Below are 21,520 nucleotides of genomic sequence, written 5' to 3'. Positions count from 1 at the left end.
AACTGAACAATAAAGCACACTTGTCAGCCTGAAATTGAAATGTCACCTTTCGGGAGTGCTCTGTTCAACAGCAGTCTGGTAGCCTAGTGGTCAATGTCAGCACCCCTCCATCCAGCAGTCTTGAGTTCAATTCCCGGTGAGGGAGGTCAGATCTTTTCTAGGTTTTTTTTGGTTCTAAAAATGTTTGGGAAGCGAAGGTTCAGGAACATTGCCGGTAGGGAGAGTAAGCTCTTTAAAGGCATGCAATGAGATGTGTTTTTCTTTATTTCTGCATATTTCTGTAGCTAGCTGCATTCTTTCAGTCAACATCCCGCCCCATTTAGTGCTCACGTTTTTAAAGAAGTCCACCATTAGCCCGCAGTGTAAGCCTACCCGGGGCCTCCGCCGATGGTCCATGGTGTGTGGGATCCTTACTGGACCAACCCCAGCCGTAACGCAAATCTTAGCTTTGTCTCATTCGACCCCTAACTCGACCCAAGGAGCTACTGCAAACTCTTAGCCTAACACTAGCCCTAAATGAAAGACGCCTATTGTCCTCACATGTGGGATTTTGTTCTCGCTGCTAGTGCATACGAAACTTGGTTCCGACGTGTCCAGGAGTGGGAGAATTACCAGGGACCTTGCAATCTCGTGCCTGGGGGTTTCTAAGCTGGGCATAGGAGCTCCACTGGATGGAGCCAAGTGTCTTGAACTGAGTTTTTGTGATGCAGCAGGAAAAGGCGCTGCAAAAAGGAGCAACTACCAAGGCAAAGAGATGTGCATTCATTAGGGCATCGTGTCGGCAGATTTGTGGCCCTGCCAAGCACGTGTTTATTGACAGGATCGTGAACGCATGTCCGTTTTCAGTGAACAGTGATTTATGCTTTACCCTTTTTTGGTGAAAACGCACACGAGTCAGATGTGTGCTTTCAGTCTGGGTGTTCAGAAAAGCAAGAATTCATAAACACATGCCATTCCCTGGCTCCCAATTGTCCTGTCTGTACACGTGGCATGAAGATAAAAAAGAAACAGCTATTGGCAGCGGTGGGATTCGAACCCACGCCTCCAAAGAGACTGGAGCCTAAATCCAGCGCCTTAGACCGCTCGGCCACGCTACCCTGCTGGTACTGAAACGAGAGCCTCTGAGACCTGTATTTTTTTAGGGATTGGCTGGTTTGGCCATTAATTCAAAATCAAAGCAAAGCATGAACTTGGATTGAATTCTAGCACTGGCTGTGCAAAGCCCGAACTGAACAATAAAGCACACTTGTCAGCCTGAAATTGAAATGTCACCTTTCGGGAGTGCTCTGTTCAACAGCAGTCTGGTAGCCTAGTGGTCAATGTCAGCACCCCTCCATCCAGCAGTCTTGAGTTCAATTCCCGGTGAGGGAGGTCAGATCTTTTCTAGGTTTTTTTTGGTTCTAAAAATGTTTGGGAAGCGAAGGTTCAGGAACATTGCCGGTAGGGAGAGTAAGCTCTTTAAAGGCATGCAATGAGATGTGTTTTTCTTTATTTCTGCATATTTCTGTAGCTAGCTGCATTCTTTCAGTCAACATCCCGCCCCATTTAGTGCTCACGTTTTTAAAGAAGTCCACCATTAGCCCGCAGTGTAAGCCTACCCGGGGCCTCCGCCGATGGTCCATGGTGTGTGGGATCCTTACTGGACCAACCCCAGCCGTAACGCAAATCTTAGCTTTGTCTCATTCGACCCCTAACTCGACCCAAGGAGCTACTGCAAACTCTTAGCCTAACACTAGCCCTAAATGAAAGACGCCTATTGTCCTCACATGTGGGATTTTGTTCTCGCTGCTAGTGCATACGAAACTTGGTTCCGACGTGTCCAGGAGTGGGAGAATTACCAGGGACCTTGCAATCTCGTGCCTGGGGGTTTCTAAGCTGGGCATAGGAGCTCCACTGGATGGAGCCAAGTGTCTTGAACTGAGTTTTTGTGATGCAGCAGGAAAAGGCGCTGCAAAAAGGAGCAACTACCAAGGCAAAGAGATGTGCATTCATTAGGGCATCGTGTCGGCAGATTTGTGGCCCTGCCAAGCACGTGTTTATTGACAGGATCGTGAACGCATGTCCGTTTTCAGTGAACAGTGATTTATGCTTTACCCTTTTTTGGTGAAAACGCACACGAGTCAGATGTGTGCTTTCAGTCTGGGTGTTCAGAAAAGCAAGAATTCATAAACACATGCCATTCCCTGGCTCCCAATTGTCCTGTCTGTACACGTGGCATGAAGATAAAAAAGAAACAGCTATTGGCAGCGGTGGGATTCGAACCCACGCCTCCAAAGAGACTGGAGCCTAAATCCAGCGCCTTAGACCGCTCGGCCACGCTACCCTGCTGGTACTGAAACGAGAGCCTCTGAGACCTGTATTTTTTTAGGGATTGGCTGGTTTGGCCATTAATTCAAAATCAAAGCAAAGCATGAACTTGGATTGAATTCTAGCACTGGCTGTGCAAAGCCCGAACTGAACAATAAAGCACACTTGTCAGCCTGAAATTGAAATGTCACCTTTCGGGAGTGCTCTGTTCAACAGCAGTCTGGTAGCCTAGTGGTCAATGTCAGCACCCCTCCATCCAGCAGTCTTGAGTTCAATTCCCGGTGAGGGAGGTCAGATCTTTTCTAGGTTTTTTTTGGTTCTAAAAATGTTTGGGAAGCGAAGGTTCAGGAACATTGCCGGTAGGGAGAGTAAGCTCTTTAAAGGCATGCAATGAGATGTGTTTTTCTTTATTTCTGCATATTTCTGTAGCTAGCTGCATTCTTTCAGTCAACATCCCGCCCCATTTAGTGCTCACGTTTTTAAAGAAGTCCACCATTAGCCCGCAGTGTAAGCCTACCCGGGGCCTCCGCCGATGGTCCATGGTGTGTGGGATCCTTACTGGACCAACCCCAGCCGTAACGCAAATCTTAGCTTTGTCTCATTCGACCCCTAACTCGACCCAAGGAGCTACTGCAAACTCTTAGCCTAACACTAGCCCTAAATGAAAGACGCCTATTGTCCTCACATGTGGGATTTTGTTCTCGCTGCTAGTGCATACGAAACTTGGTTCCGACGTGTCCAGGAGTGGGAGAATTACCAGGGACCTTGCAATCTCGTGCCTGGGGGTTTCTAAGCTGGGCATAGGAGCTCCACTGGATGGAGCCAAGTGTCTTGAACTGAGTTTTTGTGATGCAGCAGGAAAAGGCGCTGCAAAAAGGAGCAACTACCAAGGCAAAGAGATGTGCATTCATTAGGGCATCGTGTCGGCAGATTTGTGGCCCTGCCAAGCACGTGTTTATTGACAGGATCGTGAACGCATGTCCGTTTTCAGTGAACAGTGATTTATGCTTTACCCTTTTTTGGTGAAAACGCACACGAGTCAGATGTGTGCTTTCAGTCTGGGTGTTCAGAAAAGCAAGAATTCATAAACACATGCCATTCCCTGGCTCCCAATTGTCCTGTCTGTACACGTGGCATGAAGATAAAAAAGAAACAGCTATTGGCAGCGGTGGGATTCGAACCCACGCCTCCAAAGAGACTGGAGCCTAAATCCAGCGCCTTAGACCGCTCGGCCACGCTACCCTGCTGGTACTGAAACGAGAGCCTCTGAGACCTGTATTTTTTTAGGGATTGGCTGGTTTGGCCATTAATTCAAAATCAAAGCAAAGCATGAACTTGGATTGAATTCTAGCACTGGCTGTGCAAAGCCCGAACTGAACAATAAAGCACACTTGTCAGCCTGAAATTGAAATGTCACCTTTCGGGAGTGCTCTGTTCAACAGCAGTCTGGTAGCCTAGTGGTCAATGTCAGCACCCCTCCATCCAGCAGTCTTGAGTTCAATTCCCGGTGAGGGAGGTCAGATCTTTTCTAGGTTTTTTTTGGTTCTAAAAATGTTTGGGAAGCGAAGGTTCAGGAACATTGCCGGTAGGGAGAGTAAGCTCTTTAAAGGCATGCAATGAGATGTGTTTTTCTTTATTTCTGCATATTTCTGTAGCTAGCTGCATTCTTTCAGTCAACATCCCGCCCCATTTGGTGCTCACGTTTTTAAAGAAGTCCACCATTAGCCCGCAGTGTAAGCCTACCCGGGGCCTCCGCCGATGGTCCATGGTGTGTGGGATCCTTACTGGACCAACCCCAGCCGTAACGCAAATCTTAGCTTTGTCTCATTCGACCCCTAACTCGACCCAAGGAGCTACTGCAAACTCTTAGCCTAACACTAGCCCTAAATGAAAGACGCCTATTGTCCTCACATGTGGGATTTTGTTCTCGCTGCTAGTGCATACGAAACTTGGTTCCGACGTGTCCAGGAGTGGGAGAATTACCAGGGACCTTGCAATCTCGTGCCTGGGGGTTTCTAAGCTGGGCATAGGAGCTCCACTGGATGGAGCCAAGTGTCTTGAACTGAGTTTTTGTGATGCAGCAGGAAAAGGCGCTGCAAAAAGGAGCAACTACCAAGGCAAAGAGATGTGCATTCATTAGGGCATCGTGTCGGCAGATTTGTGGCCCTGCCAAGCACGTGTTTATTGACAGGATCGTGAACGCATGTCCGTTTTCAGTGAACAGTGATTTATGCTTTACCCTTTTTTGGTGAAAACGCACACGAGTCAGATGTGTGCTTTCAGTCTGGGTGTTCAGAAAAGCAAGAATTCATAAACACATGCCATTCCCTGGCTCCCAATTGTCCTGTCTGTACACGTGGCATGAAGATAAAAAAGAAACAGCTATTGGCAGCGGTGGGATTCGAACCCACGCCTCCAAAGAGACTGGAGCCTAAATCCAGCGCCTTAGACCGCTCGGCCACGCTACCCTGCTGGTACTGAAACGAGAGCCTCTGAGACCTGTATTTTTTTAGGGATTGGCTGGTTTGGCCATTAATTCAAAATCAAAGCAAAGCATGAACTTGGATTGAATTCTAGCACTGGCTGTGCAAAGCCCGAACTGAACAATAAAGCACACTTGTCAGCCTGAAATTGAAATGTCACCTTTCGGGAGTGCTCTGTTCAACAGCAGTCTGGTAGCCTAGTGGTCAATGTCAGCACCCCTCCATCCAGCAGTCTTGAGTTCAATTCCCGGTGAGGGAGGTCAGATCTTTTCTAGGTTTTTTTTGGTTCTAAAAATGTTTGGGAAGCGAAGGTTCAGGAACATTGCCGGTAGGGAGAGTAAGCTCTTTAAAGGCATGCAATGAGATGTGTTTTTCTTTATTTCTGCATATTTCTGTAGCTAGCTGCATTCTTTCAGTCAACATCCCGCCCCATTTAGTGCTCACGTTTTTAAAGAAGTCCACCATTAGCCCGCAGTGTAAGCCTACCCGGGGCCTCCGCCGATGGTCCATGGTGTGTGGGATCCTTACTGGACCAACCCCAGCCGTAACGCAAATCTTAGCTTTGTCTCATTCGACCCCTAACTCGACCCAAGGAGCTACTGCAAACTCTTAGCCTAACACTAGCCCTAAATGAAAGACGCCTATTGTCCTCACATGTGGGATTTTGTTCTCGCTGCTAGTGCATACGAAACTTGGTTCCGACGTGTCCAGGAGTGGGAGAATTACCAGGGACCTTGCAATCTCGTGCCTGGGGGTTTCTAAGCTGGGCATAGGAGCTCCACTGGATGGAGCCAAGTGTCTTGAACTGAGTTTTTGTGATGCAGCAGGAAAAGGCGCTGCAAAAAGGAGCAACTACCAAGGCAAAGAGATGTGCATTCATTAGGGCATCGTGTCGGCAGATTTGTGGCCCTGCCAAGCACGTGTTTATTGACAGGATCGTGAACGCATGTCCGTTTTCAGTGAACAGTGATTTATGCTTTACCCTTTTTTGGTGAAAACGCACACGAGTCAGATGTGTGCTTTCAGTCTGGGTGTTCAGAAAAGCAAGAATTCATAAACACATGCCATTCCCTGGCTCCCAATTGTCCTGTCTGTACACGTGGCATGAAGATAAAAAAGAAACAGCTATTGGCAGCGGTGGGATTCGAACCCACGCCTCCAAAGAGACTGGAGCCTAAATCCAGCGCCTTAGACCGCTCGGCCACGCTACCCTGCTGGTACTGAAACGAGAGCCTCTGAGACCTGTATTTTTTTAGGGATTGGCTGGTTTGGCCATTAATTCAAAATCAAAGCAAAGCATGAACTTGGATTGAATTCTAGCACTGGCTGTGCAAAGCCCGAACTGAACAATAAAGCACACTTGTCAGCCTGAAATTGAAATGTCACCTTTCGGGAGTGCTCTGTTCAACAGCAGTCTGGTAGCCTAGTGGTCAATGTCAGCACCCCTCCATCCAGCAGTCTTGAGTTCAATTCCCGGTGAGGGAGGTCAGATCTTTTCTAGGTTTTTTTTGGTTCTAAAAATGTTTGGGAAGCGAAGGTTCAGGAACATTGCCGGTAGGGAGAGTAAGCTCTTTAAAGGCATGCAATGAGATGTGTTTTTCTTTATTTCTGCATATTTCTGTAGCTAGCTGCATTCTTTCAGTCAACATCCCGCCCCATTTAGTGCTCACGTTTTTAAAGAAGTCCACCATTAGCCCGCAGTGTAAGCCTACCCGGGGCCTCCGCCGATGGTCCATGGTGTGTGGGATCCTTACTGGACCAACCCCAGCCGTAACGCAAATCTTAGCTTTGTCTCATTCGACCCCTAACTCGACCCAAGGAGCTACTGCAAACTCTTAGCCTAACACTAGCCCTAAATGAAAGACGCCTATTGTCCTCACATGTGGGATTTTGTTCTCGCTGCTAGTGCATACGAAACTTGGTTCCGACGTGTCCAGGAGTGGGAGAATTACCAGGGACCTTGCAATCTCGTGCCTGGGGGTTTCTAAGCTGGGCATAGGAGCTCCACTGGATGGAGCCAAGTGTCTTGAACTGAGTTTTTGTGATGCAGCAGGAAAAGGCGCTGCAAAAAGGAGCAACTACCAAGGCAAAGAGATGTGCATTCATTAGGGCATCGTGTCGGCAGATTTGTGGCCCTGCCAAGCACGTGTTTATTGACAGGATCGTGAACGCATGTCCGTTTTCAGTGAACAGTGATTTATGCTTTACCCTTTTTTGGTGAAAACGCACACGAGTCAGATGTGTGCTTTCAGTCTGGGTGTTCAGAAAAGCAAGAATTCATAAACACATGCCATTCCCTGGCTCCCAATTGTCCTGTCTGTACACGTGGCATGAAGATAAAAAAGAAACAGCTATTGGCAGCGGTGGGATTCGAACCCACGCCTCCAAAGAGACTGGAGCCTAAATCCAGCGCCTTAGACCGCTCGGCCACGCTACCCTGCTGGTACTGAAACGAGAGCCTCTGAGACCTGTATTTTTTTAGGGATTGGCTGGTTTGGCCATTAATTCAAAATCAAAGCAAAGCATGAACTTGGATTGAATTCTAGCACTGGCTGTGCAAAGCCCGAACTGAACAATAAAGCACACTTGTCAGCCTGAAATTGAAATGTCACCTTTCGGGAGTGCTCTGTTCAACAGCAGTCTGGTAGCCTAGTGGTCAATGTCAGCACCCCTCCATCCAGCAGTCTTGAGTTCAATTCCCGGTGAGGGAGGTCAGATCTTTTCTAGGTTTTTTTTGGTTCTAAAAATGTTTGGGAAGCGAAGGTTCAGGAACATTGCCGGTAGGGAGAGTAAGCTCTTTAAAGGCATGCAATGAGATGTGTTTTTCTTTATTTCTGCATATTTCTGTAGCTAGCTGCATTCTTTCAGTCAACATCCCGCCCCATTTAGTGCTCACGTTTTTAAAGAAGTCCACCATTAGCCCGCAGTGTAAGCCTACCCGGGGCCTCCGCCGATGGTCCATGGTGTGTGGGATCCTTACTGGACCAACCCCAGCCGTAACGCAAATCTTAGCTTTGTCTCATTCGACCCCTAACTCGACCCAAGGAGCTACTGCAAACTCTTAGCCTAACACTAGCCCTAAATGAAAGACGCCTATTGTCCTCACATGTGGGATTTTGTTCTCGCTGCTAGTGCATACGAAACTTGGTTCCGACGTGTCCAGGAGTGGGAGAATTACCAGGGACCTTGCAATCTCGTGCCTGGGGGTTTCTAAGCTGGGCATAGGAGCTCCACTGGATGGAGCCAAGTGTCTTGAACTGAGTTTTTGTGATGCAGCAGGAAAAGGCGCTGCAAAAAGGAGCAACTACCAAGGCAAAGAGATGTGCATTCATTAGGGCATCGTGTCGGCAGATTTGTGGCCCTGCCAAGCACGTGTTTATTGACAGGATCGTGAACGCATGTCCGTTTTCAGTGAACAGTGATTTATGCTTTACCCTTTTTTGGTGAAAACGCACACGAGTCAGATGTGTGCTTTCAGTCTGGGTGTTCAGAAAAGCAAGAATTCATAAACACATGCCATTCCCTGGCTCCCAATTGTCCTGTCTGTACACGTGGCATGAAGATAAAAAAGAAACAGCTATTGGCAGCGGTGGGATTCGAACCCACGCCTCCAAAGAGACTGGAGCCTAAATCCAGCGCCTTAGACCGCTCGGCCACGCTACCCTGCTGGTACTGAAACGAGAGCCTCTGAGACCTGTATTTTTTTAGGGATTGGCTGGTTTGGCCATTAATTCAAAATCAAAGCAAAGCATGAACTTGGATTGAATTCTAGCACTGGCTGTGCAAAGCCCGAACTGAACAATAAAGCACACTTGTCAGCCTGAAATTGAAATGTCACCTTTCGGGAGTGCTCTGTTCAACAGCAGTCTGGTAGCCTAGTGGTCAATGTCAGCACCCCTCCATCCAGCAGTCTTGAGTTCAATTCCCGGTGAGGGAGGTCAGATCTTTTCTAGGTTTTTTTTGGTTCTAAAAATGTTTGGGAAGCGAAGGTTCAGGAACATTGCCGGTAGGGAGAGTAAGCTCTTTAAAGGCATGCAATGAGATGTGTTTTTCTTTATTTCTGCATATTTCTGTAGCTAGCTGCATTCTTTCAGTCAACATCCCGCCCCATTTAGTGCTCACGTTTTTAAAGAAGTCCACCATTAGCCCGCAGTGTAAGCCTACCCGGGGCCTCCGCCGATGGTCCATGGTGTGTGGGATCCTTACTGGACCAACCCCAGCCGTAACGCAAATCTTAGCTTTGTCTCATTCGACCCCTAACTCGACCCAAGGAGCTACTGCAAACTCTTAGCCTAACACTAGCCCTAAATGAAAGACGCCTATTGTCCTCACATGTGGGATTTTGTTCTCGCTGCTAGTGCATACGAAACTTGGTTCCGACGTGTCCAGGAGTGGGAGAATTACCAGGGACCTTGCAATCTCGTGCCTGGGGGTTTCTAAGCTGGGCATAGGAGCTCCACTGGATGGAGCCAAGTGTCTTGAACTGAGTTTTTGTGATGCAGCAGGAAAAGGCGCTGCAAAAAGGAGCAACTACCAAGGCAAAGAGATGTGCATTCATTAGGGCATCGTGTCGGCAGATTTGTGGCCCTGCCAAGCACGTGTTTATTGACAGGATCGTGAACGCATGTCCGTTTTCAGTGAACAGTGATTTATGCTTTACCCTTTTTTGGTGAAAACGCACACGAGTCAGATGTGTGCTTTCAGTCTGGGTGTTCAGAAAAGCAAGAATTCATAAACACATGCCATTCCCTGGCTCCCAATTGTCCTGTCTGTACACGTGGCATGAAGATAAAAAAGAAACAGCTATTGGCAGCGGTGGGATTCGAACCCACGCCTCCAAAGAGACTGGAGCCTAAATCCAGCGCCTTAGACCGCTCGGCCACGCTACCCTGCTGGTACTGAAACGAGAGCCTCTGAGACCTGTATTTTTTTAGGGATTGGCTGGTTTGGCCATTAATTCAAAATCAAAGCAAAGCATGAACTTGGATTGAATTCTAGCACTGGCTGTGCAAAGCCCGAACTGAACAATAAAGCACACTTGTCAGCCTGAAATTGAAATGTCACCTTTCGGGAGTGCTCTGTTCGACAGCAGTCTGGTAGCCTAGTGGTCAATGTCAGCACCCCTCCATCCAGCAGTCTTGAGTTCAATTCCCGGTGAGGGAGGTCAGATCTTTTCTAGGTTTTTTTTGGTTCTAAAAATGTTTGGGAAGCGAAGGTTCAGGAACATTGCCGGTAGGGAGAGTAAGCTCTTTAAAGGCATGCAATGAGATGTGTTTTTCTTTATTTCTGCATATTTCTGTAGCTAGCTGCATTCTTTCAGTCAACATCCCGCCCCATTTGGTGCTCACGTTTTTAAAGAAGTCCACCATTAGCCCGCAGTGTAAGCCTACCCGGGGCCTCCGCCGATGGTCCATGGTGTGTGGGATCCTTACTGGACCAACCCCAGCCGTAACGCAAATCTTAGCTTTGTCTCATTCGACCCCTAACTCGACCCAAGGAGCTACTGCAAACTCTTAGCCTAACACTAGCCCTAAATGAAAGACGCCTATTGTCCTCACATGTGGGATTTTGTTCTCGCTGCTAGTGCATACGAAACTTGGTTCCGACGTGTCCAGGAGTGGGAGAATTACCAGGGACCTTGCAATCTCGTGCCTGGGGGTTTCTAAGCTGGGCATAGGAGCTCCACTGGATGGAGCCAAGTGTCTTGAACTGAGTTTTTGTGATGCAGCAGGAAAAGGCGCTGCAAAAAGGAGCAACTACCAAGGCAAAGAGATGTGCATTCATTAGGGCATCGTGTCGGCAGATTTGTGGCCCTGCCAAGCACGTGTTTATTGACAGGATCGTGAACGCATGTCCGTTTTCAGTGAACAGTGATTTATGCTTTACCCTTTTTTGGTGAAAACGCACACGAGTCAGATGTGTGCTTTCAGTCTGGGTGTTCAGAAAAGCAAGAATTCATAAACACATGCCATTCCCTGGCTCCCAATTGTCCTGTCTGTACACGTGGCATGAAGATAAAAAAGAAACAGCTATTGGCAGCGGTGGGATTCGAACCCACGCCTCCAAAGAGACTGGAGCCTAAATCCAGCGCCTTAGACCGCTCGGCCACGCTACCCTGCTGGTACTGAAACGAGAGCCTCTGAGACCTGTATTTTTTTAGGGATTGGCTGGTTTGGCCATTAATTCAAAATCAAAGCAAAGCATGAACTTGGATTGAATTCTAGCACTGGCTGTGCAAAGCCCGAACTGAACAATAAAGCACACTTGTCAGCCTGAAATTGAAATGTCACCTTTCGGGAGTGCTCTGTTCAACAGCAGTCTGGTAGCCTAGTGGTCAATGTCAGCACCCCTCCATCCAGCAGTCTTGAGTTCAATTCCCGGTGAGGGAGGTCAGATCTTTTCTAGGTTTTTTTTGGTTCTAAAAATGTTTGGGAAGCGAAGGTTCAGGAACATTGCCGGTAGGGAGAGTAAGCTCTTTAAAGGCATGCAATGAGATGTGTTTTTCTTTATTTCTGCATATTTCTGTAGCTAGCTGCATTCTTTCAGTCAACATCCCGCCCCATTTAGTGCTCACGTTTTTAAAGAAGTCCACCATTAGCCCGCAGTGTAAGCCTACCCGGGGCCTCCGCCGATGGTCCATGGTGTGTGGGATCCTTACTGGACCAACCCCAGCCGTAACGCAAATCTTAGCTTTGTCTCATTCGACCCCTAACTCGACCCAAGGAGCTACTGCAAACTCTTAGCCTAACACTAGCCCTAAATGAAAGACGCCTATTGTCCTCACATGTGGGATTTTGTTCTCGCTGCTAGTGCATACGAAACTTGGTTCCGACGTGTCCAGGAGTGGGAGAATTACCAGGGACCTTGCAATCTCGTGCCTGGGGGTTTCTAAGCTGGGCATAGGAGCTCCACTGGATGGAGCCAAGTGTCTTGAACTGAGTTTTTGTGATGCAGCAGGAAAAGGCGCTGCAAAAAGGAGCAACTACCAAGGCAAAGAGATGTGCATTCATTAGGGCATCGTGTCGGCAGATTTGTGGCCCTGCCAAGCACGTGTTTATTGACAGGATCGTGAACGCATGTCCGTTTTCAGTGAACAGTGATTTATGCTTTACCCTTTTTTGGTGAAAACGCACACGAGTCAGATGTGTGCTTTCAGTCTGGGTGTTCAGAAAAGCAAGAATTCATAAACACATGCCATTCCCTGGCTCCCAATTGTCCTGTCTGTACACGTGGCATGAAGATAAAAAAGAAACAGCTATTGGCAGCGGTGGGATTCGAACCCACGCCTCCAAAGAGACTGGAGCCTAAATCCAGCGCCTTAGACCGCTCGGCCACGCTACCCTGCTGGTACTGAAACGAGAGCCTCTGAGACCTGTATTTTTTTAGGGATTGGCTGGTTTGGCCATTAATTCAAAATCAAAGCAAAGCATGAACTTGGATTGAATTCTAGCACTGGCTGTGCAAAGCCCGAACTGAACAATAAAGCACACTTGTCAGCCTGAAATTGAAATGTCACCTTTCGGGAGTGCTCTGTTCAACAGCAGTCTGGTAGCCTAGTGGTCAATGTCAGCACCCCTCCATCCAGCAGTCTTGAGTTCAATTCCCGGTGAGGGAGGTCAGATCTTTTCTAGGTTTTTTTTGGTTCTAAAAATGTTTGGGAAGCGAAGGTTCAGGAACATTGCCGGTAGGGAGAGTAAGCTCTTTAAAGGCATGCAATGAGATGTGTTTTTCTTTATTTCTGCATATTTCTGTAGCTAGCTGCATTCTTTCAGTCAACATCCCGCCCCATTTAGTGCTCACGTTTTTAAAGAAGTCCACCATTAGCCCGCAGTGTAAGCCTACCCGGGGCCTCCGCCGATGGTCCATGGTGTGTGGGATCCTTACTGGACCAACCCCAGCCGTAACGCAAATCTTAGCTTTGTCTCATTCGACCCCTAACTCGACCCAAGGAGCTACTGCAAACTCTTAGCCTAACACTAGCCCTAAATGAAAGACGCCTATTGTCCTCACATGTGGGATTTTGTTCTCGCTGCTAGTGCATACGAAACTTGGTTCCGACGTGTCCAGGAGTGGGAGAATTACCAGGGACCTTGCAATCTCGTGCCTGGGGGTTTCTAAGCTGGGCATAGGAGCTCCACTGGATGGAGCCAAGTGTCTTGAACTGAGTTTTTGTGATGCAGCAGGAAAAGGCGCTGCAAAAAGGAGCAACTACCAAGGCAAAGAGATGTGCATTCATTAGGGCATCGTGTCGGCAGATTTGTGGCCCTGCCAAGCACGTGTTTATTGACAGGATCGTGAACGCATGTCCGTTTTCAGTGAACAGTGATTTATGCTTTACCCTTTTTTGGTGAAAACGCACACGAGTCAGATGTGTGCTTTCAGTCTGGGTGTTCAGAAAAGCAAGAATTCATAAACACATGCCATTCCCTGGCTCCCAATTGTCCTGTCTGTACACGTGGCATGAAGATAAAAAAGAAACAGCTATTGGCAGCGGTGGGATTCGAACCCACGCCTCCAAAGAGACTGGAGCCTAAATCCAGCGCCTTAGACCGCTCGGCCACGCTACCCTGCTGGTACTGAAACGAGAGCCTCTGAGACCTGTATTTTTTTAGGGATTGGCTGGTTTGGCCATTAATTCAAAATCAAAGCAAAGCATGAACTTGGATTGAATTCTAGCACTGGCTGTGCAAAGCCCGAACTGAACAATAAAGCACACTTGTCAGCCTGAAATTGAAATGTCACCTTTCGGGAGTGCTCTGTTCAACAGCAGTCTGGTAGCCTAGTGGTCAATGTCAGCACCCCTCCATCCAGCAGTCTTGAGTTCAATTCCCGGTGAGGGAGGTCAGATCTTTTCTAGGTTTTTTTTGGTTCTAAAAATGTTTGGGAAGCGAAGGTTCAGGAACATTGCCGGTAGGGAGAGTAAGCTCTTTAAAGGCATGCAATGAGATGTGTTTTTCTTTATTTCTGCATATTTCTGTAGCTAGCTGCATTCTTTCAGTCAACATCCCGCCCCATTTGGTGCTCACGTTTTTAAAGAAGTCCACCATTAGCCCGCAGTGTAAGCCTACCCGGGGCCTCCGCCGATGGTCCATGGTGTGTGGGATCCTTACTGGACCAACCCCAGCCGTAACGCAAATCTTAGCTTTGTCTCATTCGACCCCTAACTCGACCCAAGGAGCTACTGCAAACTCTTAGCCTAACACTAGCCCTAAATGAAAGACGCCTATTGTCCTCACATGTGGGATTTTGTTCTCGCTGCTAGTGCATACGAAACTTGGTTCCGACGTGTCCAGGAGTGGGAGAATTACCAGGGACCTTGCAATCTCGTGCCTGGGGGTTTCTAAGCTGGGCATAGGAGCTCCACTGGATGGAGCCAAGTGTCTTGAACTGAGTTTTTGTGATGCAGCAGGAAAAGGCGCTGCAAAAAGGAGCAACTACCAAGGCAAAGAGATGTGCATTCATTAGGGCATCGTGTCGGCAGATTTGTGGCCCTGCCAAGCACGTGTTTATTGACAGGATCGTGAACGCATGTCCGTTTTCAGTGAACAGTGATTTATGCTTTACCCTTTTTTGGTGAAAACGCACACGAGTCAGATGTGTGCTTTCAGTCTGGGTGTTCAGAAAAGCAAGAATTCATAAACACATGCCATTCCCTGGCTCCCAATTGTCCTGTCTGTACACGTGGCATGAAGATAAAAAAGAAACAGCTATTGGCAGCGGTGGGATTCGAACCCACGCCTCCAAAGAGACTGGAGCCTAAATCCAGCGCCTTAGACCGCTCGGCCACGCTACCCTGCTGGTACTGAAACGAGAGCCTCTGAGACCTGTATTTTTTTAGGGATTGGCTGGTTTGGCCATTAATTCAAAATCAAAGCAAAGCATGAACTTGGATTGAATTCTAGCACTGGCTCTGCAAAGCCCGAACTGAACAATAAAGCACACTTGTCAGCCTGAAATTGAAATGTCACCTTTCGGGAGTGCTCTGTTCAACAGCAGTCTGGTAGCCTAGTGGTCAATGTCAGCACCCCTCCATCCAGCAGTCTTGAGTTCAATTCCCGGTGAGGGAGGTCAGATCTTTTCTAGGTTTTTTTTGGTTCTAAAAATGTTTGGGAAGCGAAGGTTCAGGAACATTGCCGGTAGGGAGAGTAAGCTCTTTAAAGGCATGCAATGAGATGTGTTTTTCTTTATTTCTGCATATTTCTGTAGCTAGCTGCATTCTTTCAGTCAACATCCCGCCCCATTTAGTGCTCACGTTTTTAAAGAAGTCCACCATTAGCCCGCAGTGTAAGCCTACCCGGGGCCTCCGCCGATGGTCCATGGTGTGTGGGATCCTTACTGGACCAACCCCAGCCGTAACGCAAATCTTAGCTTTGTCTCATTCGACCCCTAACTCGACCCAAGGAGCTACTGCAAACTCTTAGCCTAACACTAGCCCTAAATGAAAGACGCCTATTGTCCTCACATGTGGGATTTTGTTCTCGCTGCTAGTGCATACGAAACTTGGTTCCGACGTGTCCAGGAGTGGGAGAATTACCAGGGACCTTGCAATCTCGTGCCTGGGGGTTTCTAAGCTGGGCATAGGAGCTCCACTGGATGGAGCCAAGTGTCTTGAACTGAGTTTTTGTGATGCAGCAGGAAAAGGCTCTGCAAAAAGGAGCAACTACCAAGGCAAAGAGATGTGCATTCATTAGGGCATCGTGTCGGCAGATTTGTGGCCCTGCCAAGCACGTGTTTATTGACAGGATCGTGAACGCATGTCCGTTTTCAGTGAACAGTGATTTATGCTTTACCCTTTTTTGGTGAAAACGCACACGAGTCAGATGTGTGCTTTCAGTCTGGGTGTTCAGAAAAGCAAGAATTCATAAACACATGCCATTCCCTGGCTCCCAATTGTCCTGTCTGTACACGTGGCATGAAGATAAAAAAGAAACAGCTATTGGCAGCGGTGGGATTCGAACCCACGCCTCCAAAGAGACTGGAGCCTAAATCCAGCGCCTTAGACCGCTCGGCCACGCTACCCTGCTGGTACTGAAACGAGAGCCTCTGAGACCTGTATTTTTTTAGGGATTGGCTGGTTTGGCCATTAATTCAAAATCAAAGCAAAGCATGAACTTGGATTGAATTCTAGCACTGGCTGTGCAAAGCCCGAACTGAACAATAAAGCACACTTGTCAGCCTGAAATTGAAATGTCACCTTTCGGGAGTGCTCTGTTCGACAGCAGTCTGGTAGCCTAGTGGTCAATGTCAGCACCCCTCCATCCAGCAGTCCTGAGTTCAATTCCCGGTGAGGGAGGTCAGATCTTTTCTAGGATTTTTTTGGTTCTAAAAATGTTTGGGAAGCGAAGGTTCAGGAACATTGCCGGTAGGGAGAGTAAGCTCTTTAAAGGCATGCAATGAGATGTGTTTTTCTTTATTTCTGCATATTTCTGTAGCTAGCTGCATTCTTTCAGTCAACATCCCGCCCCATTTAGTGCTCACGTTTTTAAAGAAGTCCACCATTAGCCCGCAGTGTAAGCCTACCCGGGGCCTCCGCCGATGGTCCATGGTGTGTGGGATCCTTACTGGACCAACCCCAGCCGTAACGCAAATCTTAGCTTTGTCTCATTCGACCCCTAACTCGACCCAAGGAGCTACTGCAAACTCTTAGCCTAACACTAGCCCTAAATGAAAGACGCCTATTGTCCTCACATGTGGGATTTTGTTCTCGCTGCTAGTGCATACGAAACTTGGTTCCGACGTGTCCAGGAGTGGGAGAATTACCAGGGACCTTGCAATCTCGTGCCTGGGGGTTTCTAAGCTGGGCATAGGAGCTCCACTGGATGGAGCCAAGTGTCTTGAACTGAGTTTTTGTGATGCAGCAGGAAAAGGCGCTGCAAAAAGGAGCAACTACCAAGGCAAAGAGATGTGCATTCATTAGGGCATCGTGTCGGCAGATTTGTGGCCCTGCCAAGCACGTGTTTATTGACAGGATCGTGAACGCATGTCCGTTTTCAGTGAACAGTGATTTATGCTTTACCCTTTTTTGGTGAAAACGCACACGAGTCAGATGTGTGCTTTCAGTCTGGGTGTTCAGAAAAGCAAGAATTCATAAACACATGCCATTCCCTGGCTCCCAATTGTCCTGTCTGTACACGTGGCATGAAGATAAAAAAGAAACAGCTATTGGCAGCGGTGGGATTCGAACCCACGCCTCCAAAGAGACTGGAGCCTAAATCCAGCGCCTTAGACCGCTCGGCCACGCTACCCTGCTGGTACTGAAACGAGAGCCTCTGAGACCTGTATTTTTTTAGGGATTGGCTGGTTTGGCCATTAATTCAAAATCAAAGCAAAGCATGAACTTGGATTGAATTCTAGCACTGGCTGTGCAAAGCCCGAACTGAACAATAAAGCACACTTGTCAGCCTGAAATTGAAATGTCACCTTTCGGGAGTGCTCTGTTCAACAGCAGTCTGGTAGCCTAGTGGTCAATGTCAGCACCCCTCCATCCAGCAGTCTTGAGTTCAATTCCCGGTGAGGGAGGTCAGATCTTTTCTAGGTTTTTTTTGGTTCTAAAAATGTTTGGGAAGCGAAGGTTCAGGAACATTGCCGGTAGGGAGAGTAAGCTCTTTAAAGGCATGCAATGAGATGTGTTTTTCTTTATTTCTGCATATTTCTGTAGCTAGCTGCATTCTTTCAGTCAACATCCCGCCCCATTTAGTGCTCACGTTTTTAAAGAAGTCCACCATTAGCCCGCAGTGTAAGCCTACCCGGGGCCTCCGCCGATGGTCCATGGTGTGTGGGATCCTTACTGGACCAACCCCAGCCGTAACGCAAATCTTAGCTTTGTCTCATTCGACCCCTAACTCGACCCAAGGAGCTACTGCAAACTCTTAGCCTAACACTAGCCCTAAATGAAAGACGCCTATTGTCCTCACATGTGGGATTTTGTTCTCGCTGCTAGTGCATACGAAACTTGGTTCCGACGTGTCCAGGAGTGGGAGAATTACCAGGGACCTTGCAATCTCGTGCCTGGGGGTTTCTAAGCTGGGCATAGGAGCTCCACTGGATGGAGCCAAGTGTCTTGAACTGAGTTTTTGTGATGCAGCAGGAAAAGGCGCTGCAAAAAGGAGCAACTACCAAGGCAAAGAGATGTGCATTCATTAGGGCATCGTGTCGGCAGATTTGTGGCCCTGCCAAGCACGTGTTTATTGACAGGATCGTGAACGCATGTCCGTTTTCAGTGAACAGTGATTTATGCTTTACCCTTTTTTGGTGAAAACGCACACGAGTCAGATGTGTGCTTTCAGTCTGGGTGTTCAGAAAAGCAAGAATTCATAAACACATGCCATTCCCTGGCTCCCAATTGTCCTGTCTGTACACGTGGCATGAAGATAAAAAAGAAACAGCTATTGGCAGCAGTGGGATTCGAACCCACGCCTCCAAAGAGACTGGAGCCTAAATCCAGCGCCTTAGACCGCTCGGCCACGCTACCCTGCTGGTACTGAAACGAGAGCCTCTGAGACCTGTATTTTTTTAGGGATTGGCTGGTTTGGCCATTAATTCAAAATCAAAGCAAAGCATGAACTTGGATTGAATTCTAGCACTGGCTGTGCAAAGCCCGAACTGAACAATAAAGCACACTTGTCAGCCTGAAATTGAAATGTCACCTTTCGGGAGTGCTCTGTTCAACAGCAGTCTGGTAGCCTAGTGGTCAATGTCAGCACCCCTCCATCCAGCAGTCTTGAGTTCAATTCCCGGTGAGGGAGGTCAGATCTTTTCTAGGTTTTTTTTGGTTCTAAAAATGTTTGGGAAGCGAAGGTTCAGGAACATTGCCGGTAGGGAGAGTAAGCTCTTTAAAGGCATGCAATGAGATGTGTTTTTCTTTATTTCTGCATATTTCTGTAGCTAGCTGCATTCTTTCAGTCAACATCCCGCCCCATTTAGTGCTCACGTTTTTAAAGAAGTCCACCATTAGCCCGCAGTGTAAGCCTACCCGGGGCCTCCGCCGATGGTCCATGGTGTGTGGGATCCTTACTGGACCAACCCCAGCCGTAACGCAAATCTTAGCTTTGTCTCATTCGACCCCTAACTCGACCCAAGGAGCTACTGCAAACTCTTAGCCTAACACTAGCCCTAAATGAAAGACGCCTATTGTCCTCACATGTGGGATTTTGTTCTCGCTGCTAGTGCATACGAAACTTGGTTCCGACGTGTCCAGGAGTGGGAGAATTACCAGGGACCTTGCAATCTCGTGCCTGGGGGTTTCTAAGCTGGGCATAGGAGCTCCACTGGATGGAGCCAAGTGTCTTGAACTGAGTTTTTGTGATGCAGCAGGAAAAGGCTCTGCAAAAAGGAGCAACTACCAAGGCAAAGAGATGTGCATTCATTAGGGCATCGTGTCGGCAGATTTGTGGCCCTGCCCTGAACGTGTTTATTGACAGGATCGTGAACGCATGTCCGTTTTCAGTGAACAGTGATTTATGCTTTACCCTTTTTTGGTGAAAACGCACACGAGTCAGATGTGTGCTTTCAGTCTGGGTGTTCAGAAAAGCAAGAATTCATAAACACATGCCATTCCCTGGCTCCCAATTGTCCTGTCTGTACACGTGGCATGAAGATAAAAAAGAAACAGCTATTGGCAGCGGTGGGATTCGAACCCACGCCTCCAAAGAGACTGGAGCCTAAATCCAGCGCCTTAGACCGCTCGGCCACGCTACCCTGCTGGTACTGAAACGAGAGCCTCTGAGACCTGTATTTTTTTAGGGATTGGCTGGTTTGGCCATTAATTCAAAATCAAAGCAAAGCATGAACTTGGATTGAATTCTAGCACTGGCTGTGCAAAGCCCGAACTGAACAATAAAGCACACTTGTCAGCCTGAAATTGAAATGTCACCTTTCGGGAGTGCTCTGTTCAACAGCAGTCTGGTAGCCTAGTGGTCAATGTCAGCACCCCTCCATCCAGCAGTCTTGAGTTCAATTCCCGGTGAGGGAGGTCAGATCTTTTCTAGGTTTTTTTTGGTTCTAAAAATGTTTGGGAAGCGAAGGTTCAGGAACATTGCCGGTAGGGAGAGTAAGCTCTTTAAAGGCATGCAATGAGATGTGTTTTTCTTTATTTCTGCATATTTCTGTAGCTAGCTGCATTCTTTCAGTCAACATCCCGCCCCATTTAGTGCTCACGTTTTTAAAGAAGTCCACCATTAGCCCGCAGTGTAAGCCTACCCGGGGCCTCCGCCGATGGTCCATGGTGTGTGGGATCCTTACTGGACCAACCCCAGCCGTAACGCAAATCTTAGCTTTGTCTCATTCGACCCCTAACTCGACCCAAGGAGCTACTGCAAACTCTTAGCCTAACACTAGCCCTAAATGAAAGACGCCTATTGTCCTCACATGTGGGATTTTGTTCTCGCTGCTAGTGCATACGAAACTTGGTTCCGACGTGTCCAGGAGTGGGAGAATTACCAGGGACCTTGCAATCTCGTGCCTGGGGGTTTCTAAGCTGGGCATAGGAGCTCCACTGGATGGAGCCAAGTGTCTTGAACTGAGTTTTTGTGATGCAGCAGGAAAAGGCGCTGCAAAAAGGAGCAACTACCAAGGCAAAGAGATGTGCATTCATTAGGGCATCGTGTCGGCAGATTTGTGGCCCTGCCAAGCACGTGTTTATTGACAGGATCGTGAACGCATGTCCGTTTTCAGTGAACAGTGATTTATGCTTTACCCTTTTTTGGTGAAAACGCACACGAGTCAGATGTGTGCTTTCAGTCTGGGTGTTCAGAAAAGCAAGAATTCATAAACACATGCCATTCCCTGGCTCCCAATTGTCCTGTCTGTACACGTGGCATGAAGATAAAAAAGAAACAGCTATTGGCAGCGGTGGGATTCGAACCCACGCCTCCAAAGAGACTGGAGCCTAAATCCAGCGCCTTAGACCGCTCGGCCACGCTACCCTGCTGGTACTGAAACGAGAGCCTCTGAGACCTGTATTTTTTTAGGGATTGGCTGGTTTGGCCATTAATTCAAAATCAAAGCAAAGCATGAACTTGGATTGAATTCTAGCACTGGCTGTGCAAAGCCCGAACTGAACAATAAAGCACACTTGTCAGCCTGAAATTGAAATGTCACCTTTCGGGAGTGCTCTGTTCAACAGCAGTCTGGTAGCCTAGTGGTCAATGTCAGCACCCCTCCATCCAGCAGTCTTGAGTTCAATTCCCGGTGAGGGAGGTCAGATCTTTTCTAGGTTTTTTTTGGTTCTAAAAATGTTTGGGAAGCGAAGGTTCAGGAACATTGCCGGTAGGGAGAGTAAGCTCTTTAAAGGCATGCAATGAGATGTGTTTTTCTTTATTTCTGCATATTTCTGTAGCTAGCTGCATTCTTTCAGTCAACATCCCGCCCCATTTAGTGCTCACGTTTTTAAAGAAGTCCACCATTAGCCCGCAGTGTAAGCCTACCCGGGGCCTCCGCCGATGGTCCATGGTGTGTGGGATCCTTACTGGACCAACCCCAGCCGTAACGCAAATCTTAGCTTTGTCTCATTCGACCCCTAACTCGACCCAAGGAGCTACTGCAAACTCTTAGCCTAACACTAGCCCTAAATGAAAGACGCCTATTGTCCTCACATGTGGGATTTTGTTCTCGCTGCTAGTGCATACGAAACTTGGTTCCGACGTGTCCAGGAGTGGGAGAATTACCAGGGACCTTGCAATCTCGTGCCTGGGGGTTTCTAAGCTGGGCATAGGAGCTCCACTGGATGGAGC

The 21,520-nt window shown here is 48.0% G+C and overlaps 17 non-coding genes across 17 annotated transcripts; all 17 read right to left on the bottom strand.

The window, feature by feature from the left end:
* Positions 1-1,015: 1,015 nt before the first annotated feature.
* TRNAL-UAG (transfer RNA leucine (anticodon UAG)) lies at positions 1,016-1,097 on the bottom strand. The gene has a single exon. It is a non-coding gene; the product is annotated as a tRNA-Leu (tRNA).
* A 1,144-nt stretch (positions 1,098-2,241) lies between these two features.
* On the bottom strand, positions 2,242-2,323 carry TRNAL-UAG (transfer RNA leucine (anticodon UAG)). The gene has a single exon. It is a non-coding gene; the product is annotated as a tRNA-Leu (tRNA).
* A 1,144-nt stretch (positions 2,324-3,467) lies between these two features.
* On the bottom strand, positions 3,468-3,549 carry TRNAL-UAG (transfer RNA leucine (anticodon UAG)). Its single transcript has one exon. It is a non-coding gene; the product is annotated as a tRNA-Leu (tRNA).
* Positions 3,550-4,693: 1,144 nt separating this feature from the next.
* TRNAL-UAG (transfer RNA leucine (anticodon UAG)) lies at positions 4,694-4,775 on the bottom strand. Its single transcript has one exon. It is a non-coding gene; the product is annotated as a tRNA-Leu (tRNA).
* Positions 4,776-5,919: 1,144 nt separating this feature from the next.
* TRNAL-UAG (transfer RNA leucine (anticodon UAG)) lies at positions 5,920-6,001 on the bottom strand. The gene has a single exon. It is a non-coding gene; the product is annotated as a tRNA-Leu (tRNA).
* A 1,144-nt stretch (positions 6,002-7,145) lies between these two features.
* Positions 7,146-7,227, bottom strand: TRNAL-UAG (transfer RNA leucine (anticodon UAG)). Its single transcript has one exon. It is a non-coding gene; the product is annotated as a tRNA-Leu (tRNA).
* Positions 7,228-8,371: 1,144 nt separating this feature from the next.
* Positions 8,372-8,453, bottom strand: TRNAL-UAG (transfer RNA leucine (anticodon UAG)). Its single transcript has one exon. It is a non-coding gene; the product is annotated as a tRNA-Leu (tRNA).
* A 1,144-nt stretch (positions 8,454-9,597) lies between these two features.
* On the bottom strand, positions 9,598-9,679 carry TRNAL-UAG (transfer RNA leucine (anticodon UAG)). The gene has a single exon. It is a non-coding gene; the product is annotated as a tRNA-Leu (tRNA).
* A 1,144-nt stretch (positions 9,680-10,823) lies between these two features.
* On the bottom strand, positions 10,824-10,905 carry TRNAL-UAG (transfer RNA leucine (anticodon UAG)). Its single transcript has one exon. It is a non-coding gene; the product is annotated as a tRNA-Leu (tRNA).
* Positions 10,906-12,049: 1,144 nt separating this feature from the next.
* Positions 12,050-12,131, bottom strand: TRNAL-UAG (transfer RNA leucine (anticodon UAG)). The gene has a single exon. It is a non-coding gene; the product is annotated as a tRNA-Leu (tRNA).
* Positions 12,132-13,275: 1,144 nt separating this feature from the next.
* On the bottom strand, positions 13,276-13,357 carry TRNAL-UAG (transfer RNA leucine (anticodon UAG)). The gene has a single exon. It is a non-coding gene; the product is annotated as a tRNA-Leu (tRNA).
* A 1,144-nt stretch (positions 13,358-14,501) lies between these two features.
* On the bottom strand, positions 14,502-14,583 carry TRNAL-UAG (transfer RNA leucine (anticodon UAG)). Its single transcript has one exon. It is a non-coding gene; the product is annotated as a tRNA-Leu (tRNA).
* Positions 14,584-15,727: 1,144 nt separating this feature from the next.
* TRNAL-UAG (transfer RNA leucine (anticodon UAG)) lies at positions 15,728-15,809 on the bottom strand. The gene has a single exon. It is a non-coding gene; the product is annotated as a tRNA-Leu (tRNA).
* Positions 15,810-16,953: 1,144 nt separating this feature from the next.
* Positions 16,954-17,035, bottom strand: TRNAL-UAG (transfer RNA leucine (anticodon UAG)). Its single transcript has one exon. It is a non-coding gene; the product is annotated as a tRNA-Leu (tRNA).
* Positions 17,036-18,179: 1,144 nt separating this feature from the next.
* TRNAL-UAG (transfer RNA leucine (anticodon UAG)) lies at positions 18,180-18,261 on the bottom strand. The gene has a single exon. It is a non-coding gene; the product is annotated as a tRNA-Leu (tRNA).
* A 1,144-nt stretch (positions 18,262-19,405) lies between these two features.
* TRNAL-UAG (transfer RNA leucine (anticodon UAG)) lies at positions 19,406-19,487 on the bottom strand. Its single transcript has one exon. It is a non-coding gene; the product is annotated as a tRNA-Leu (tRNA).
* Positions 19,488-20,631: 1,144 nt separating this feature from the next.
* Positions 20,632-20,713, bottom strand: TRNAL-UAG (transfer RNA leucine (anticodon UAG)). The gene has a single exon. It is a non-coding gene; the product is annotated as a tRNA-Leu (tRNA).
* Between the last annotated feature and the right edge of the window lie 807 nt (positions 20,714-21,520).

This window comes from Ambystoma mexicanum, chromosome 1p (genome assembly GCF_040938575.1).
Source record: "Ambystoma mexicanum isolate Mex_15411 chromosome 1p, UKY_AmexF1_1, whole genome shotgun sequence".
In the NCBI taxonomy this organism is placed as follows: Eukaryota; Metazoa; Chordata; class Amphibia; order Caudata; family Ambystomatidae; genus Ambystoma; species Ambystoma mexicanum.
Note: the sequence above shows the minus strand (reverse complement) of the source record. Positions and strands in the feature narration are given on the sequence as shown.